This window comes from Delphinus delphis, chromosome X, assembly GCF_949987515.2.
Source record: "Delphinus delphis chromosome X, mDelDel1.2, whole genome shotgun sequence".
Taxonomy (NCBI): domain Eukaryota; kingdom Metazoa; phylum Chordata; class Mammalia; order Artiodactyla; family Delphinidae; genus Delphinus; species Delphinus delphis.
Window position 1 is genome coordinate 65,016,995 of NC_082704.1, and position 8,911 is coordinate 65,025,905.

Sequence of the window (8,911 nt, forward strand, 5' to 3'; positions counted from 1 at the left end):
TAACACACCATTGTAAAGCAACTATACTCCAATAAAGATGTTTAAAAAAAGAGTTTAGTTTTCAATTACAGTGTTCAGCCACCTGACTCCAAGCCCTCCTCCAGTTAGTTTGTTGCTGGGACTCCCCACTCCATCCCCTCACCCCCATGGCTACTTTTTATTAGTTTATGTGGGGGGATATGTGAGCAGTACTATTTCCCTGTACCCAACCTCCATCCTATCCTTACCTTCTTAGCTTTTTGCCCCTGGGCCCCAAAGGGAAACATATATCCTTCCACTTTCCCCTCCTTACTCCACTCTCTGCTACTTCATTCCAGGAGTTTCAGGCAGCCTTTAACTCTACTGCTTTATTCAAGCATCTTAATTGCAGCATCTGGGACCCAGGATTGTAAGTTCCAAAGTCCTATTCACAGTGTCTCCCAGAGTGGGGGTGGTGGTGTATGTCCAGGGGACACCATGCAAACAAACTTCCTGGTGGTCTGCCTTAACCTCCTGGGATTTGTTGTAGAATAAAGAATTGGGTTACTCTTGTTTTTTAAAGGGTTGGTAGTTAGATAGAATTTGGTAATTAGGCATGTTTTATTCTGATCCATGAAATGGGCAGTATATATGTGCCCTGGGTAATTAATATTGTTTCACGGAAAGCCCAAAGAGGATGAAAGTTTCTGGAAAAAATGGTAGGCTTTCTTGGATGAGTCCATGCTTCTAAGTTCTACTGAGGTAATGGACTCTTTAACTTATCTTTGGCAGTAGTCCTTCAGTCACACCTACCTGCAGATGGTTATATCTGACCCCATAATTGTCATATGTATATGTTTCCTTTCTGGATAGGCACAAAGCTCATAACGGGCAATATCTATATCTTGTGGGTTTATGTATCTCCATACCAGGCCTAGCCTAGCATTTGGCACATAGGGGGTCAATTAATTGAATGAATGAATGATAGATAGATGGGTAGATAGATAGATACTTGAATAATAATTTACTTGAATAGTAAATACTTGAATAAATCAGTAAATGCTAAGGGAGAAAGTATAGGTTGAATTGGTAATTCTCAAGAAATCCTTGTTGTTTGGATTATAATACTACAAGGAGTAACAACTGCCTCCTTGTGAAAGGGGAGCTAATACTTTCCCAGAGGCAGGCACTTATTCTAAATCATAACTCTGATAGTTAGGTAGCACGTTGTTGCCCCGAGCCTGCCTTCCACAGCTTCTTCCCTCTATGCCAGAAGTAGAAAGTAAATCAACCATTTTAAAATGTCAACAATAACCAACTGAATACTTACTATATGTCAGTCACTGGGATAAGTAATGAATTACACAAAGATGAATAAAACATAGTCCCTAGCATTGAAGAATTTTCCCTCTGGTAAGAGAGACAGAACTGTATTCATAAATCTCTAATATAGATGGGAGAATATTCTGTGTAATGTCAAAAGAAGGGGATATTAATTTGGTCTTAGAGGATGTAATGGCTTGAATGGTGACACCCCCCCAAAATGATACACCCAAGTCCTAACCCCCTGATACCTGCAGATGTGAATTTATGTTTATGTGGATAAAGGGTGTTTGTAGATTTAATTAAGTGACATATCTCAAGATGGGACCATCCTGGATTGACCAGATAGGACCTAAATCCAGTGACAGGTGTCCATATAAGAAGATGAGCAATACAGAGATACAGGCAAGAAGGTCATATGAAGATGGAGGCAGAGATTGTGGTTATGCTGCCACAAGTGAAGGAACACCAGGAGCACCAGAAATTGGAAGAAGCAAGGGAAGATCCCCCTCTAGAGCTTTGGAGGGAGCATGGCCCTGCCGACACCTTGATTTTGGATTTCTGGCCTCCACTGTGAAATAATGAGTTTCTATTAAACCACCAAGTTTGTGGTAAAGTGTTGCAGGAGTCCTAGAAAAGTAATACAGGGGGATTAAAGAAAGGCATTTGAAAGGACATGACACTTCAAGGACCTTAAAGGAAGAGAAGGATTTTTTTCTTCTTTAGCTGCTGCAAAAAGCTTTATTGTTTCCATTTGGTCCAAGGCTTGGGAGAGGGCTCCAGGGTGGTTAAAAACTGCCTGGTGGCTGCAGAGACGGGCTTCAGGCAGAAGCCCTGACACCAAAGGGGCTCCTCAAAGGCCACTGGGCTCCAGAGGTTCCTAGTCATACTTGACGGTGAGCCTTTCGAAGAGATACTCACCCAGCCCAGCCTGGGGACCAGCCAGCCTGCAGAAGTTGGTCAGGTGGTCACCTATCATCTTAATGAGTTTCACCGCCTCATCTAGGAAGTGGCTCTCCAGGAAGTTGCAGAAATGTGGGTTTGCGCGGGCAGAACTCAGGGCATGCAGATCCAAAAGGGCCTGGTTCAGGCTCTTCTTCATGTTAATGGCGGCTTCCATAGCATCCTGGGTTTTACCCCACTCATCCTGAGATGGCTTCTGCACGTTCTGGAAGACGGCACGGCCGCTGTGCTGGTTTTGCCTTTTCAAGAGACACTCGGTGCCCTCACGCTTCTCTTTGGTCAATTCGCGGGAAAAGTGGCCCACGCCCTCCAGAGCCACATCGTCGAGGTCAAAATAGAAGCCCAGAGAGAGGTAGGTGTAGGAGGCCTGCAGACGCATGTTGACCAGGTGGTTGTCGGTGGCCTACACCTCGGTGGAATAATTCTGATGAATCTGGGAGCTCATGGTTGATCGGTAATAAGGAGTTAAGCTCAAAAAATGGTGTTGGCTGGTCCCGGTGACCAAGGATAGCTGAGTGGCTGACTCCGAAGGTCGAGACTGGAAAAAGGGTTGGAGGGTGGTCAGAGGCTGGAGCAAAGGGCATCCCTGGGTCTGTTCCATCCAAACACTGTTGAAGCAAGAGACAGATCAAGGGGACCACCGAGCGCACTGCCGAAGAGAAGAATTTTGATGTGCAGAAGAGCACAAAGGGAATTCCAAGCTGAGGGAACAGCATAAGGAAAGACATGGACATATTAAATGGAGTTTGTCCTGTGGTTGGAGTGCCAGCTATGTAGAGCTGGAAAGATACTGGAACTATTTCATGATTATTAGCCTAGAGATTTTGACATTTTGTTATTCAGACTTTAGGAAGCCATTGAAGATTCTGAAGGTTTGAAGTAACAAGAGAGAATACCCTGTTATTTAACAAAGCTGAGGACACTCGTTGACTGCTCTGTGTGTGTGTGTTGACTCCACATTTCCTAGATGCCAATGGATTGGTTTGTATGTAGCCAAAGAGGGTGCTCAGGGAGCATTTGTGTTACATGGATGGGAACATCTCTTTTCTTGCCTTGTTCTGCACTTGCTCTTTTGAAACACATCCTCCATTCTGGGCAGGATCTAATTAGGACCACATATTTTGCTGCATAATCCCCAGTGCAATGTCCTTGGGGATTTGACATGATTGCCTATATGGATGGAGCTGGAGAGGTTAGTTCAGGGAAGGCCAGGCCTCAAAATCAACCAGAGCTTCTGTTTTCTTCCTAAAGTAATCTTTTCTCACTCTCCTTTTACCTGTATTATTTGTTCCATGATCTGAGACAGTCACTATTCACCACATTACACTATCACCATCACCATCATCACCACCATTATCAACATCAGCAGTAGGAGCAGCAGTTATGAACAGAGTAAAAGGAAGATACAACAGGAAATACTAGTGTGGATAGAAGGAAACTCATGACTTCATCAACGACTTAGGAAAGCTTTCCTGCAGAAAGGGAGATTTCAGGAACTTCTGGAATACATGCACAAGCAGACATATTTATTTTATGCTTGTATATGCCAAGCCTTTTGTCAGGTGTTTTCATACACCTTAACTCATGAACTTCTCTCTGTGAGGTAGAGATTATAATTGTTAGCCCCTTTTTACAAATGAAGAGATTGTGGCTTTGAGAAGACTCTGTAAGCCATCTAGGATTACACTAGTAAGGGGCAGAACCCGAGGTCATTTGATTCAAGTCCAGTGCTTTTCTACTACAACACAGCTCAGCTTGCTTCCCTTTGCCTGGGTTGGTGGCGGTCAGGGAATGAGGTACACTCTGGAGTACCGGATTTTATATTAAGAGGAATCCTTTAAGGTCCTTTCCTTAAAGGAGAACAGGGAACCATGTCCAAGAAGCCTTGAACCAGATGTTTCTAAGGCTAGTTGAGCTCAGTCTGACTGGGTCTCTACTCTAAGGCTACTGTTCAAACCACAAGACTACATTGCAGTTTCCAACAGTGTACATTTGGCACTACTAATACCTCCCACACTAAATAAGGCCTGTGAGTCCGTGCCTGAGAGGGAGATCACACTGTGCAGGGCAGTCTGATGGTGCCCAACCCAAGGAAGCTCAAAACCCACATCACACGTTCCATACATTATCCGCAGAACACAGAATGCCCAGCCGCATGATGGAGAGCTGCATTTCACTGTGGGATCTGGTTAAAGATGCCTGCTGATCTCTGTCCATGGTCCTGCTCTAAGTCTGGACACACTCACCACCCACCAACACCCCTACTACCACCTTGCTTAGGCCTTCCTCAGTGCTGCTAGGCCACAAACATTTGACCTGTGCCTTCATCTGGGGCTTCTTCAATGGCCCTTGGCAACTGAACATGAAAATGGTTTTCTCCAGACCTCAGTTCCCTAACTTTGAGTCATGCAGCCTGTCCCAGCATGTTTCAAAGGCTCATCCTGAGAAAGCGCTCAGTGGGAGAAGCTGTCCTTGCCTAGGCTGGCTTTGAACACAGCAGCTGAGCATGCTGAGAAAATGGGGGCAGGACACCCCAGACACACTTAATTGGAACCAGCACTTAACTCATTTGGCTTTGATTTGTGGGCCCAGATGTTACAACTCAGCTCTACCTTCAAAGAACAATGAACTCAAGCAAAGGGTTTTGTTTGTTTATTTGTTTTAAGGCTTCAAGGAAGGGAATGTCCACAGTGGGGCATTGTTTTTTAATAGATTGTCATGAACAAATGACATGATGCATGTGAACGTCCATCATAAATCACAAATGTTCATCATTGCTATCATCTAAACACTAAGGTTCAGTGCCTCGTCTAGCTACCTAATATGTGACCATGACCTTTATTTTCCACGTTTATAAAGTAGAGAGTGAGAATTCAAGGATAAAATGCCCTAGAGTTCCAAAGCCTTCCCAATCCGGCCCCATTCAACCCATTCAAATTTGGCTTCCTCCTTGGAGCAAGCCCTGGCTCCAGCCATGATGTTCATGTCACTGATTCCCAAATACATTGCTCACCATTCCTCTTCAGCACTTCCTCAGCTCATGCTCTTCTCACTGCCTAGCAAGTCCTACTTCACCCCCAGGGACACCCCTACCTGGCACATGCCCTGGGGAACCCCAAACTCCTTTGGCCTCCTGACCAAAAAGGCCCTGACTTATTCTCACCTCTCACTCAGCCCTCATTCTGCACTGCCTGAGAGTATTGCTCTCCTGTGTTTCCATCCCTAGGCTAATAGACTTTAGGCTTCTTTGAGGTAAAGACTATGTCTTTAGTTGTCTCTGTTTTCTCCTCCTGAGACCTAATACAGGGTCCCAACCAAACACTAACTGAATAATTCATAAATGAAGATTCCCTTGCTCCTCCTAGGGTTGCTGAAAGAAAAAAAGTGACATGTCTGTCTATTGTCAGGAGGGAGAGAGCTATAGTTTTCTAATGCTATTTACGACAAAGGAGGGAAGTATTGAGGCAATTTGTCAGTTCCATTATATTTAATGGGAGCCCTCAATGTGCTGGGTGCTGCCCCTCAAATATTTAATGGGAGCCCTCAGTGTTCTGGGTACTGCCCCTCAAACACGAGGAACAGCTAATACTGGTTTCAATTCACTGCCCTCTCAAATCTGCCCCCCCCCCGAGTTCCTTTGGTCCATTCTTTGGAAGTTGCAAGGGAAAGGTGCCATAAAGTCCCAGCCAGAGGCCATTATTATGATGGTTATATAGTCTCTGGGCACAATGGTGGTACATTATATGAAAAATAATATGGTAGTTTCCTCCCTTGTATATGCATGTGATACTGCGATAATGTTATTCTGTCATTCACCTTATTTTATCCCTGTGGGCTAAGGTAGAAAACAAATTTGAGCTGAAAAACATCCTATGTCTGTCCTCAGCATAATGGAGAGAAACTTTCTGGGTCCAACTCCAGGATAGAAGCACCTCTTATGTCCCCAAAGTTTCCAGACACTATAGTTCCCTTCACTGGGAACAGGCTGAATTGTGGGACTGTTAGGGAGTATGGCAGGCTAAAAAATCACAATACCCATGGCACTTGCTTGGCATCTGAAAGGCTGTGACCATTTTGGAACACCAGTTCCAGAGGCTAAGAATCATCCAGGCATGCAACATGGAAATAATGGAGGAGTTAAATATTTTCCCCAAAGAGAAATTCCAGTAAACTCTTTTTAATCTTGCTATCAAGCTCTATTAGCCAGTGAATAAAGAGATTATTCTCTCCATTTCTGCCATAGAGAAACTGAAAGTCAGAGAGGTTCAGTGCTTTGTTGAACATCATACAGTTTGTCAACAGCAATATTAAAGTCAAAACCAAAGATTCTGGGTCCTAGTCTCATACTCCTTCATTATTCCACTTTGCCCCAATGGACATGCTACAATTGACTGCTAAATAGCAGAGGCTAGTTGTTCCCAAATGGCACCTTCTTGTATTGAAGTCTTATGGTGACTCTCTCCTTTAGGTCTACCTTATAGGGAAAACACTATGTAAGAGATCCTTTGTTACATTTTTAGTCGATAAAACCCCAGGGAAAGGGGCAATGTGAGCTAAGACAAGGCAGCTAAGACAGCTGCCTTGACCTGAGTTCCACTTCAGACAAGGCAAAGAATGTAGTGAAAATCTGATCAATGCCTTATATTCAGTGCCTCTGTTGTGCTAGGCACTGTGCTCAGACATGGGTACCAAAGTTATAAGTACCTGCTTTCAAGTGAAATCAGTATCTTGAAGATATCCATGTTCATTTCAGCATTATTAACAACAGCCAAGATACGGAAACAACCTAAATGTCTGTCGATGGATGATTGAATAAAGAAAGTATTACACACACACACACTCACACACACACCTACACATTCACAATGGAATATTATTCAACCTTAGAAAAGAAGGAAATCCTGCCACTTGTGACAACATGGATAAACCTGGAGGACATTATCCTAAGTGAAATTAGCCAGAAACTGAAAGACAAATACTGCATAATCTCACTTACATGTGGAATCTAAAAAAGTTGAACTCAAACATGGAATAGAGCGGTGTTTGGTAGGGGCTGGGTGTGGGGGAAATGGGGAGCTATTAGTCAAAGGGTATATAGATTCAGTTATACAGGATGAGTAAGTTCTTAAAATCTAAGGTACAGCATGGTAACTATAGTTAATAATACTGTATTTTATAGTTGAACTTTGCCAAGAGATTTGATCTTAAGTGTTCTCACCACACCAAAAAGAAAACAAAATCATAACTATGTGAGGTGATGGATGTGTTAATTATCTTGATTGTAGTAATCATTTCAAAATGTATACATATATCAAAATATCACATTGTCCACCTAAATATATACAATTTTTATTTGTAAAGTTTAAAAGTACCTGCTCTCCCTTCTATAGGTGAACAGTCTAGAAAGGGAAGAAGACACATAAGCAGACAGCGTCAGTATCATATGCTGAGTATAGTGATTAAGGTAAACATGGGTGCTGTGGGAGCATAGGGGAGGACATTCAGGCTAGCCTACAGGTAGGAATGGAGCCTCAGAAGTTTTCTTGGAGTAACTACAACTAACAATAGTGCCTGGCACATTGAAAGCACTCAATAAAATTTATTTATTATTACTATGACAATAGACATTATTCCTGCCCTCAGGGAGCTCATAGTCTAGTAAGAGAGAATATATCAATACATAACTATAATTTCATGCTAACTGGCCTGCTTGAGAAGAGAGAAATGGATAATAGCCCATATTCAATGAATGCCACCTATGTGCCAAGCCCTGTTCTAAGGACATTATGTATATTCCTCCATTTAGTTCCCACAACTACCCTATGTTTAATTCCATTTCCCTTAAGTATAGGTGAGGCAACTGAGGCACAGAGAAGTAAAGTAACTTGCCTAAAGCCAAGTTAGTTACAACTAATGAATGGCATTAAGTAGTCACATACGAGAAAGGAAAAAAAAGCAGCCCCTTACATCTGAAACCTGGCCTGGCACTCACAGGTAGGACACAAACCTGTTGTTCTCCTGCTGGACATAAACAATCTCACAAAATACCCACAGCAGACAATGTTACTCTGAGAACATCAAAAAGTGAGACAAAGCAAAGCTGCTTCATAATTTAGTCTAAGCACAGACAAAAAACAAGGTCACTGTGCCACCCACAAAAGCTTAATTCTCACTTTAGTCTTCCTTCCTTATAGATAGGATTTATTAAGGTGCTCAGTCATAGAATTGCCCTTCCTTTCTGATAGCATTCAATATAGAATGAACCCCTACTTTCTTAGACTCTCCCCCAAATTACCCAGCCAAAGCTCAAATCCTTTAATAAGTCCTTTCTACCACCCTTTTACTAAGACACCTCATAGTTTCCTATTGTATAGTCTCCTAGTTCTGTCATAACAAAATACCACAGACTGAGTGGCTTCAAAATATTTCTCACAATTCTATGGAGGTTAGAAGTCCAAGATCAAGGTGTTGGCACATTTGGTTTCTCCTGAGACTTCTCTCTTTGTCTTGCAGATGCCTGCCTTCTTGCTGTGTCCTCACATGGTCTTTTCTCTGTACTCATGTGCCCCTAGTGTCTCTTTGTGTGTCAAAATTTTCTCCCTTTATAAGGGCACCACTCATATTGGATTTGGGCTCACCCTAGACACCTCATTTTAACTTAGTCACC

The 8,911-nt window shown here is 42.9% G+C and overlaps 1 pseudogene; it reads right to left on the reverse strand.

Annotated features, from left to right (window-relative positions):
• Positions 1 to 2,161: 2,161 nt before the first annotated feature.
• Positions 2,162 to 2,769, reverse strand: LOC132419001 (ferritin light chain pseudogene; annotated as a pseudogene).
• Between the last annotated feature and the right edge of the window lie 6,142 nt (positions 2,770 to 8,911).